Consider the following 13,936-nt stretch of genomic DNA (forward strand, 5'->3'; position numbering starts at 1 on the left):
TATTTGACTTGAATATTCTAAAAAATACCAATCGGTTTGTAAATAATGAAAAATACGCTGTGACGTACTTTAATATTCTCAATTTCTTTAAGGAAAGATCCTTGTATGCTATGATATACGTATATATGAATAAACCATACATATTACACTTATGGAAATAGGGCATTAAATATTAAACAAAAAAATCGTCTACAATATTTATTCCAAGGTTGTGTTTCTGGATTAGTCGTGTTTCAAGTTGTACCAAAAAATTGGTTTTATATGGCCAAATTCAAAGACGACTCCTAGAAAAATCTTAAATTTATTTTATCTATAAGAAGACGTTGGTGTGCATAAATGCTACTTTAAATTTTTTCTAAGTTTTTCCGTAGAAAAATCATATTATACTTTGGTATTCATTACAGGTTTTAAGAAAAATATTTTAAATTTAAACTAAATAAAATACATTTTAAATACTATTAAAAAATTAACTTATAAAAAAAAATTTAGAAAATAATTTAATAGATATAGTTAATATTAAGGTACCTACTTTTAATGCTCTGTAAATATACTTAGCTTGGAAAATTGTAATTAAAAATTTTCACTAACTATTAAACATTTATAAAACCATAAAAACTTTATTATTTGTGTTAGAAGAGTATTAATCAGTTTGATAACAAATATGTGAAGTATAAAGAACATCCAGTGGATGCAAATGCACACACTTGCTTCGTGTAAACGACGCTCTTGCATATCAGTATTTTTTTTTATTGAAATTATTAAACTTTATAAACTTTCTACTATTATACCTTTTTAATTGTTTTGTATAATTCTTATTAATTTATGATTTATTTTATTTTGATTATACCTATTTGTTTTCTAATAATAATTTTAACTACAGCAATTTGATGCGGATCACTATCAATCTATATTTTTACAAGTTGGGCTGATATCATGTACCTACTTGCACGTATACTTATGGTACAGTCAAAATTTACTTATTAGCATATTAAGAAAAAACTATAAAATACCTTGTTTAATGGAAATTAAGTGAAACCGGTAATGTTAAGATAAGTGTTAACAGAAAAAAAATAATTCTATATTAGACATATTATATTGTTATATTATATTCCGTAAAGATTTATCATTAAAACTGTTGGTTATTTCTGTATGGTGTGCTTTGTTTTGTATAAGATACCTCGTGAACGTTGACAATTTTAAGTTTCCATATTTATATAATCGCACACTCAATTATTTTACTGTTATATTAAAAATCGCAATCGTATAATGTCTGTCACAAGATGTTCTGCCAGGGTTTTAGCTATAATAATATTATCTAATAATAAATTTTGTCAGATTGTTTTTATCGATTAATCGGTTAGATTTATTAAACTATTTCAACATTTGAACACTAAATTCTTTCTTGATTAAAATCTTGGATTAATATTTTTTTTTGATTTTTTCATACTTTTGACAATTGAACAGCCCTACTCTCGATTGTAAGTACCATTATTGTTTTATTGGATTTCATTGGCCAATTAAATTCCTCACAATTTTTTTCACGATAAACACAAATACGCGTTGTTTTTAATACTGCGTGGTTAACTATTTTAGAATTTCAATTTAAATATTACTCGATTCGATTGAACTGCAGCAATTCAATATTGACTTTTTTTCTATTGGATGATATTGATTATTGGTTTATTTCTGGATGACTTATAATATAAACCAGGAAGTCGTGATAGCTGAGACGTAGAGTGTATTTTTTTATAGTTGTTTGTTCAATAGAACACAATTCTAGCGCCAAGAGTTATTGACATTTTAATATAACCATAATTGTGTAGTATCAAATATATTTTTTAAATATTTAATTACATAATTACCTTCTATGGTCTACGACTGGTCACATTTCAAAAATGATTTTTAATCGTAAGTTTTTTTTTTAAATTTTGATGAAATTGAAATTGAAAATTAATAATATTAGCTTCTCAGTATCTAAGTAGTGGTTGCTTATTAATAATAATAATGTGTAGTCTTACAATTATAAATTACCATTCTGCTGTATAGCAAGTGCTAGTCACTCGAGTATATCACTTAATTTAGTAGGTTATAATGGTTGTGTTAAATTAAAATTTAATGATAAATAATCATTGCATACGACAAACGTTTCTTAGCGGGAACGGTATAAAAATATTTTGTAATATAATTATATTGCTATTTGTAATTTATTTTTGTTTTAATAATACGATAAGTTGATTGTTCGCCAATAACCAATCACATATACAGGTAATAATTATTATAGTATTATATCGTAAGTTATTGTTATTAGCTTATTGTAAGACAACATGTCCTACTATACAAAACGGTGTGAATAATAAATGTTCATAGTCGAAATATCCTGAGATTTGTCTATATATTTTTAAATTTTCATTGGGTATGTAAAAATTGTGTAATTGTGTATATTTAACCATTATACAATGATTTACGTATTGGTGAGGAGTTTAAAATGTTTCAATGTTGAATTTTAATCGACCAACAAACATAATAAAATTACTAAAATCGTTATTTTTCATTTAAATTAAAATATCGTTGACATTATATTTTTTTCAAGTATCTTGAACTCGATATATTATCTAAAAAAACAAATTATATATTAGTTAAATATTAATTATATATGAGATTTTTATCCATTATAATACCAATATGCTATACAATTTTTATTAACATATAACATTATATGAATGATAAAATAATATAATTTTAAAAATGTTGTTATATTATAATACTGATATTTAAATCATATTTTAAAACAAAAATATTATTTTTATATTTATACAATGTAATTTGGGTATGAGTTTGACATATTTTATACATACGTTTTTCTATAGATTCATTCATGACTATTGATGCATTGTAATTTATAACCAATAAATTAACGGCCGTAGCCATTTTCCTCCAAAAAAGAGATACCGTTTTCCACCACTGTCCATTTTCCTCCAAAAAAAAAGGTTGGTTTCCATTTTCCTCCTCATTGTTTTTGACTAAAATTATGTCTATTTTCCTCCAATATTTTAGCGAGTGTTGTAGTGTTGCGTTCCGTATATATAAATATATAATATTATATGGCTAAGATCACATTTTGCGCGTATCTGTTGATTAAATTCTGGTCGTTTAATTTATAGGTATGTAATTACAAAAAGTAAAATAATTATCCATATTATGTCTAATTTTTATTTTCTTTAAACATGTATTTATTTGTCGCTTAAAATGTCCTATAATTATAAAAAAATTTATTATTATATACTGTAGTGATTTTACTATATTTTATATTTTACATATTGTCTGGTTGCGTTATCATCAAACACTCATCATTAATATTATTATCTAATTTTGTATTATTATTTTATTTATTGATTAATGCATCTTTATCGGCGTACGTATTTTTTTATTATATTCATTCTCTTTTTTAGCCACCCGTCAAGTCCAGCGTGTATGGTGGATTATTATATAACGAGTATAATAACTATACTGGAAATATTTAATTTGTTCTTTTATTTTTAATTTAACATTCTGACAACGAATGACGATTTTATTATTTTATTTATTAGAGGAAAATATACAGTGGAGGGTAACGGTATCTCGTTTTTGGAGGAAAATGGACTCGCGCCCAAATTAACGATAGTATTTTTTGTAGCTTTATACTTTTATTGCTAACAAACAAAAGTTTTATACGATTAATACTGATCGTAGTATTAATAAATAACAAACTATGACCATACATATTATTAATATTTATAAGTCGTCGAGATCAACTATATTAAAATAATAATAATAATAATAATAAGGATGAATATAACATTATAACACATCACGTTTATAAATATAATTTTTATCGCATTAAAAAAAAATTATTAAATTAGCAAAATGAAGTCGAATGTTGTTACCTATGTACAATTAAAGAGTCTCAGAAATGTTATATTTTTTTTATAAACAAAACTCAGTTCGGAGTTGTTTCTCAAGTATAATGGTTTATTATTGTTTTTAGTTGTACCATTAGCTCAGCGGACCACGTGTACATTTTTGTAAAAAAAAAAAACACAACAACAACAATAATTATTTCGAGCACTAGCTGTCCTAGCCCGCTGGTATACAGCGTACAGCTACACGAGTTGTACAATTAATAATATGAACTCCCGTGTTATTATTTCTTTATTTATCTGACATTTTTTAATTAGTATTAATTATACCTCACGCTGTGAGTCATACCTATTATGACTTATGAGAACAACATGCTCGACAAAGGTGACAAATATACGAGTATTACGTTATGTCATATCTTTCTCCTTCAGTATATCCAACTATCAAACATATTTCAGGCTACTTCTCTCCGTCCATTGCCAAATCTCGCCAATCCTTCGCAGGCTTAACTTATTCCACATTGCTCTTTACCCGATCTAACCATATTTTTCGTTGGATTTTATCTTTCCCTTAATGTTATACTACAATATTGGATCAAGGGCTCCTTCCATTTTCCATGCATGACCGGTCCACTGGTGCCGAGAACGTGAAAGTGAAACACATTTATAAAAGATATAATATTATCCATCTACTATGGGAAAAAGAAAAAAACATTTTTTTTATCACATATCTTAAAAAAAATATTATATTTAATGCTATAATAGCATCCCGGTTCAGATCACATTTATTTCTATAAAAATAAAAACGTTATTTTTTGTCTAGAAATTTTTATTTTCTTAAAAAAAATAAATACACCATATAGGTATTATTTAACACGTCGCACAGAAGAAAAATAATTTTTAACTACGTTTTCGTAACGTTATAAGTGTTATAACATATGTCCATTTGAGTAGAACAATTACAATGTCTACAGAGTGTGGGATCGCAGATACATAACTGGGCATCACACAAATTACATAATGTTTTTTTTTATAAATGTAATAATAAGTTTAATATTGAGAAATTTCAATGCCGATTTGTAAAGGGTTTATCAAAGAAAATTTTAACGAGATATTGAGAACATTTATTTTCACACCAATTCAAAACGTTTTACAGGAAGTACCTGCAAGCCATGTCATATTTGATAGTTGCATATTATCCATGCAGTCATGCAAAAACTTCATTAAAAATATATTGTTGACGATTGGCAACTATTGCTTAGAACGGAAATTTAGAGTTCAAACATTAAGCTAAGACATATAATGTACACACACACATACACACACACATATATATATATTAGACCATTAATGTTAGATTAAACGAAACAGTTTTAAAAATACTATAATACTGTCTATTACTTAGAATAGGTAGGCACTGTTGCCATGGCTCGTAACAGCACTATGAAAAATAGCTACTGATAGAATATAGACACGAAAAGTATTGTTATTTAGGGCATTATGTAAAAAATTCATCTGACATTTTACATAAGTAGTCAGATGAAATACAATATATAGTATTATTATTTTAAATGTATTTTTCACGATTATTATAAAAACTACATATTTTATAAATTAAGATAAACAATTATTCGCTACATTATATTTAACGTTCTACATAATTACTTAGGTACCTCACATATTTTATAATATTATATTTATATCATAATAATAAACCGTTATCCCTATAGGTTTTTAAATTTGGTAATATTTAATTTCTTTTCTTTTTTTTTTTTTTTCTTTTTGATGAAATAGATTAATTTTTAGACTGACTAGTGCAAGCGAGAAACAGTGTTCAGTTTTCTAGAATAGAAATCTAAACCATATTATTGTACATATATTGGTTAATCGGTTATGTTACCGACATAACGTCATAACATATGAAAATAAAATTAACAACTCACGAAGTCGTGAGTAATGGAAACTGCAATATGCCTGCAACTACCCGAAATAATAAGAGAAAAATATCAGAGGAAAAAATATCCGAGAGGTAAGAAAATATAATATTACACATTTTATGTACAATATAATATTATTGATGATGAATTCGCAGTGGCCGCGTACAAATGTATTATACTATTATCCGTTGCAACTCTGTAAGTATAAATCTTAATGAGAAAATCGCTATCTGAAAATCGGTTAAAACGCTGTAAGATAAATAACTAAATATATTTTATCGTACATTTGTAACTTGTTGGTATAACTGTATAAATGTAAAATATTATGATATTAAACGTAGCAGACGACGAGTAGGAAGGAAGGATATTTATCAAAACGCGATGTACAATATCTATACCAAACGCATTTACGACGTCTTGTCATTTGTCATTGTAACGTTGAGTTTATTTCAGAGTTATTTACGTCATTGTCAAGTATATTATCATATTCTAATTTACTTAGTTCATCGTTGATTTATTATATTAACTTGCAGTATTTCCAATTAAAAATATTTTACGAAATTCAATTAATATAACGCAGTGTTTTTTAGTAGGTACTCTAAAGAATATACTACAAAGAAAATCAAAATTTTTCTTTTCAGAGTAAAACCTAAATATAGTTTCTATCCTTAAAGATGCTAATTATTATATAAACGAAATAATATAGCTCACGGATGGTAATAAAACAAATTTAATATTATCTCTGACAACGTTCTGAATCCACGACGAACAAATCGAACAATAATATTAATCCAACTCAAACGTCAAAACGGTGTGTAATACCTACACAAATCGGACAAAGACATTAGATACAAGTGATACAACTTTATTTACCAACGACTGGTGGATGGCCTTTTTATGGTTTTCTGCCCACTTGTTCCCAAATCCCTTTTAATCTGGAATTTCATAATATAATACAGATACTACTAATATAGTTGTGTCACGCAATTTCTGCTCGCAAAATCTCTCTCATCGCAGATTCGCAGAATACGATATTCGCTGGAATAGAGAGATTGGAAAAGAACCTGCGCCGCTGCTTCTCCGTCGACTCCTAGCGATGGTTACAAAAACAAAGTTTATTTCTAGTTAAACCTAACCAACTAACTTTCCCGCTCTCTTTAATTAAGATTTCCAACCGTATCACCACTGCTTACATATACTACATTATTATTTATTACACGCTTCCCAACTGTTTAGCTGCAGTCAATAGCGCATTCAATAATACGGCCATAAATTATTATTTTTTCTTTGAAGTCTATTCTAACCCACCCCTTTTTAAGACTGTCATCATTTTTTGGGGCAATAAAAATGGTTCGGTTTTCAACTTTGAGAGTGGTTTCTGGTAGAAAATTGGCTACAGGGCAGTCGAATAAGCATCAGCCGAGACATTTTCGCGGTAATAATATGGAAAAACAGTTTTTAATTCGGGTGGACGTATATTTTTATGATTTAATTATTACTGTCATTATTATTTTTTTTTTATCTTTCGGTGTTAAAATATCAAAAAAACTTATTCTACGTAAATATAAATATTATATAGACAGTTATTTCATTTCTCGTTAGTGCATAATACAATCAAATTCGACCTATAGATAATATTATACAGCCATGCAGGTATAACAATATAATATTTAATAATAATAATAATATAAGATTGGCGTGTGTGATGACAGCGAACAAATCCCGGTGACAGACTATACGTCTGATACCGCCGGCGGCCCGTATAGCTATATTAATTTTCCATAACCCGCGGTACTTTAAGCATGGCTACCGCGTTGGATACCTGGTTGCTGCTATTGTGCCCGGTATCCATATTATAACCGTATATAATATATAAACTATTTAATAATGCGATAAAAAGGTTTAACTCCGTAAAAAATAAAACAAAAAAAAAATAAAAGCTAATGATAGTATAGTTATTTTTTATAGGTATTCGATCATAAAGTTTTTGAATGTATAGACGTTAATAATTTTGCATACTAAAATACCTGCGCAAGACATAACTCATATCCTCACCGCCACAACGTTATGAAATAAATTGTTATTTAAAAATATTAAGAGTTTAGATTCAATTAAGAAACATAAATAAATTTAATAATAAAATTCACCAATTTATTTTAAATTTATTTTAAACCAAGAGTCTTACAATATTATCTTGAAAATAATTGTACTCTATCAACAATTATACTCCAGTATATTAGGTATTGTAAGTTTTTAAATTCATTGTTGTTACGTAGTGGTAGTAACTATAACAAATTTGTCGATTTCTAATATGACGTATCGGCAACAGATTCATACCAAACGGGGAAATATGAGAGGGTTTTTTTGTTAATAATATATTGGACACTACACTTAGTTATAACAAGTAGACATTTAACACGAATTAAAATAAAATGTTAATACAATAATACATTTTACTTTACCGATGACCTGTGGGTAGCAAACGTCGAACAATTGATGACACGAGACTACTTCAGCAAGCCAAAGGATTATTATTGTGCATTTTATAAGTGTACTCAAAAATAGTTTATACTTAAATGGCACACGTGTCTATACAATATAATATATATTTATTATAACACAATATAAATACTTTAATGGTAGCCTGCACCATTATACTGTGATTATACCATTATTGGGGTTTTTAATAATAACAATTTAATTTTGTATACATTGTCAATTAAAAGTAGGAAATGTTAGTGGGATTTGCCGCACCAGTCGTTAACCATATGGTTATTTTACTTAAACAAATCACGAGTCTATGAATAAATTACCTACTATATTTAGTGAACGTTTACTCATTCACTCATACAACTTTAACATCATTTTCATGTCATCGATAAAATAGCTAAAAACCATACTTGAGAATTGGGATGTGGTTTTTAATTTTAATTTTTTTATCTATACCTTTGTTGTCATTCATAGAATTTTTACCTAAAATAGACGATTTAATAATTCCTATTGTACGTCTATCAAGCCATTTCATTGGATTTCATTTTTATAATTTTCGTTTAGTTATTTACTTTCATTATTTTAGCATCTGTTTTTTTTTTTTTTTATTAGATTCAAGTATACGATTTTTGGCTGTTGTTCACTGTCCACTCAAGTCGTTGAATCCAGAAGTCATACGTTTTTATTTTTATTGTTTATAATTTTTTTTTATCGAAAAATAAAAATTATTTTTACAATGTTTTTGATTATGTGTAAAATATTTTAGATAAATTGATGTAAGTACTTTGTTTTTACGACTAATTTTAATATTCAAATTATAATTTATTACTTGAACTTTAATTAAAAAGTCATAATAATCGTATATATCATAATATTTACCATTGATTTAAAATTTAATACAGTATATTATATTACTCCGTCCTGCATAATCATATTATGTAAAGCGAAATTACCAAACGAATGCCCAACTTTGCTATTTATTTTCTATATAACTGCTTTTTAGCATACCTAATTAGTTTTTAGTGATAACCATTAACCATAGCTAGAGCTTTCAATTCATAGCATTAATTACCAAAAATATATACAAATTACAAGATTGAAGATACATATAGTTTGGAGCACATTATAATAATTAATAATATATGATAATATCATTAACGAAAATCCAATATATTTTAATGACGCAGTATATGCTCATCTCATTTTGCTTCAATATAATAAAATAATTCAAAAACTAATATTTTTTAATTTTCAAGCATACCTAGGTACTTTAATGCCACATTCTCAAATTCTTGAATTTTTTTGTGCTTCTTAAATACAGTAGAAATGCAAACTTTGTTCTATCAAATGAGCGTCATAATTTTTTATTGTAAATTATTTAAGTAGATATATTTTCTAGAAATCAAAATCAAATTCAATATTTGAAAAGTATTATAGGTACCCTATATTAATTGACAATTAAAGATATACTACTAATCTATCAACATAAATGATTTTTAAAAACAGTTACAGTATATAATAAATACTATGTCAAACATTACCTCTATTTTAAATTTTTGTTAAACCTTAGTATAGATATTTTAATAACTGAGTATATGACACTACGTGTTCGAATTTTGAATTAGTTACTTCAACATTTTCAAAAAAATTATTCAATTAATAATTCTTAATAAAAAATGGAGGTTCTTATTTCAAAAACATAATTTGTTTCATTGCAGACACTCTTTATGTAGTACAAAAACATTCGAGAATTTTTAAATAAGGTATATCTTTGAGTAAATTTAAAAATTTAAAAAATCAGAATTTGAATAAATTCATTAACAAATGAGAAAATTAGTGTGATATTATGGTTAATTACCCTGTACACAATGTACACATATGACTGCTTGATGATTTACATGATTAGCTTAATTATTGTGAATAAGTTAATACAATATAAATATTGTATTGTTGTATGATATTAATATTATTGTAATTTATAAATAATACAATTTATTTTTTGTATATTAGATTCTGAGCAGAGCAATGAATGTATTTTTATTTTTACTTAATATTGTAAAATTATATGTAGTATATGGACTAATGTTATTCCCTACTGTAAGCAATGATTAAAAACAGTAGGTATATAAATCGTTTATTCAATAAATATTATAAAAAAAAAATTTACATAACAATATGACTGATATATCGTGTGATATCAATTTTGATTGCGTTATTTTCATCTCAACAGAAACAGATAGAACTAACTGTAACGCAACAAAATTTATCATTAACGCGTGACACTATATACGCTTTTTGCAAACAAACGTTTAAGTACCCGATCAATGTATTATTATAACGGTGAAGCGGGTAATCTAAATTCGCTGAGAAGTTTATGGTGAGGAAAGGCTGTGTCATTGAATGAAAAATTGCTCGTTTTGGATTGAATGAAAAAAAAATAATATATAATATTACTACGTATATTGTTAGTGATTTCCTTAAGACTGTCGGATCAATATATATATTTTTAAATTATACATAAATACATACATACATTGTGAATTGTGATCACAAATATAAATTGTCAAATTTATCGCCGATGGTTTTCTTCTTTTTTTTTTTTTTATTGGCTCAAAACAGCGATAATTGTATTCAATTTTAAACTATATAACGACAGACCATTGCATTTAAATCGTAGTAAATGCTTGTGAAATAAAATGTTTGACATACTTTGTAGATGTTTCAGAGTTGATGAAATGCATCTTGCATACTCGCTCTAAAATCTGGTATTATGCGTGAAATCAAAATGAGTACAAAATTAAATTATGATTAGAAAATCATATCATTTAATAATCATATAATCACACAATATGATAAAATATGCATGATATGCCTACCATCATATTTATAACTATGATAAAATAATTCATTATTAATAATTAATTTTTATATTATCTAAAAGTCTTAAGTGATTCAAAAGTGATCGGTATTTTCCAAGATCGAAATTTATTGAACATCTTATTATAACTACCGCTACCTAGTTAATAGTTATAAACGTGAAACCAATTGGATTATGTATTTGTCATATCAATAAACTATAACGATATGTAGATAGGTGAAAATAAATTCTGTTAGAAAATAATATTAATATTCTGACCCCGGGTTTTCATTTGTCTTTCAAAATGTAAAGGAAAATCCAATAACCATCACTATAGAGTTCCTTTTAATTGAATGGTTATGATAAAATATATATTTATGCACACCGATCGTACGATATATAATGCACCCGAGTAGCTAAAACGGAATAATAAAGTATTTCGATATTCGTCATCAATTGTGAAACGATGTCAACAAAAACGTTACGGTAGGTAAAATATGGCTCTGCAGTTCATGAAAGCTGAAAATCGAAATAGCAGCTGTTGGGCTTCTCGTAGTGGAAGTCTGGTGCGGGGCTCAAAACATAATAATACAACACAATCACATTCCCCGCCGCGCCGGCCCAATCGAACGGCTCAACAGCACTGTCTACCTGCAGGAAACTCGATGTCTAATAATAATGTCTATAATATTATATTAATATATAATACATTAGGTATTGGTATAGTGTTACGGTTACGTGATATACCGTATAATAAAAAATCGTTACCTCTCCGACGGTTCGGAATATTCGATATCCGAAAACCTTAAACAACAAAATTATAGACAGATAATATATATAATATAATATTATAAACACATACTTGAGTACTTGACGTATGTGGTTACAATACCACACGAGATACATATTGTATATTTCACGAGTCCTTTACCGCACACTTACAATATCCGCATAGCATGGTATGGTATATACACATATTATATTAACCTAAGACCGGGTGGATGGAAATCCTAAGAGACAAGAGTAATTAAATTATCCATACGATTGAAAACCGCACTACTGTGTAATATCATTGATTGTGCATAAATTATTATACATCAATCAATGGTAATTGATACGATTAATTAGCGGAAAAACATAAATCGGAATATCATAATATAGTAATATAAAAACAAATAAATATTTTAAATTCTAAATGGATGAAGAGTATTTTTTTTTGTGGTTTTTTTATAGTAGAAAAATAATTTGATCATCAAATTTAATGGAATGATTAAAAATTTGCGGAAATGTAAAATATAAATTGAGAGAAAACAGACATTTTTACGCAAAACTAGTTTTTAACAAAATCGGATTTATTTAATAATTATAATTATTTTTTTTTTTTGTAATTTAAAAATAAATAACCGTAAAGTTTTACTATTTTCATAAAATATTCATGCCAAATATAATTAATACAAAAAAGCATTTACTAGACATATAATTTTGGCTCTTTTTGTGCTAATTGAAATTTTTTAGTTTTTTTTTTATACGATTAATTTTTTGTTTACGATTAAAAAATTCTTAAAAAGTATAATACGAGGTTTTTTGTAAGTCATTGCTCTTCTATTAAACAAAATCCTCTTAAATTTAAACTTATGATTATTTAGATATTTCAAGTTCAATTTTACAAAATGGGATACCTAACTCATATTTATGAGAAAACAAAAAATAACGAATTTTGTTATTTTGTTGTAACTCAAAAATTAGTTGTTATACCTAGGAACTTGAATCAACTCATTAATTTGAACAAAAATTAACTTAATCAACAGTATTACTAATATTATTGTAAACTTTATTACAATTAATAGTAACAATATAAATTGGTATCATAAATTAGTATTATAGTTAGCAATCCGAATATTAGCTGATACCGGCCTACCGGACCTACACTCAAAATTGATTTCTGGATTTTCGTTTTAACAATTTATCATCAAAATTTAACTCATCCATTATAGTGACTTATTGAATAACGAAGAACACTTGACACTTTCAGTTCAACATAAATACCCAATAATATTTAAATATAACAATAGAAATCGTTTAAAATCTGTTATTTTTGATCTATAGTTTTAATGATTCTTTTTAAGTTTTCAAAAGTTTGATAACGTAAATTAATAATTTATAATACATTTATATATATATATATATATTATTGAAAAATTACAGGGAACTTTTACTACTTCTATTTTAAGATACCTACTTTACTTAAACAATTTTCTATGCAAATATTGGTGATGAAAACATATCATAAATGACCGATTTTTAAATACTATATATTATATAAACATTTAATATTTTTTTGAATTTTTGTTTTTATAAATGTTAACGAATAATTTTCTGTTAGAAAGCTTAAAAATATAATATACGGTTCCTCGTAAGTCAGTGTTATATAAATTCAAAAATATTGAAAATAGGTATTTAATATTATAATAATATACAAAATAATTTTGAAGACAATGAAAGTTAAATTTTTAATATTCAAACTAATTTTTTTTTTTTTTTATAATTAATATTATTAAATAATAATATAAGTATATAATAAATAATATAAATATTATTATTTTATGCACCGACACAACAATATGTATAATATTAAAAGTATTTTGACTATTTCCAAGCTATTCATTTTACTACAAACCTATTCACTACGTTTAACGGTATGTTGAAATGGACTTATAAAATAATGTATATTATTTCACTTATTGGTGTGTCATATG

This window comes from Rhopalosiphum padi, chromosome 3 (genome assembly GCF_020882245.1).
Source record: "Rhopalosiphum padi isolate XX-2018 chromosome 3, ASM2088224v1, whole genome shotgun sequence".
In the NCBI taxonomy this organism is placed as follows: domain Eukaryota; kingdom Metazoa; phylum Arthropoda; class Insecta; order Hemiptera; family Aphididae; genus Rhopalosiphum; species Rhopalosiphum padi.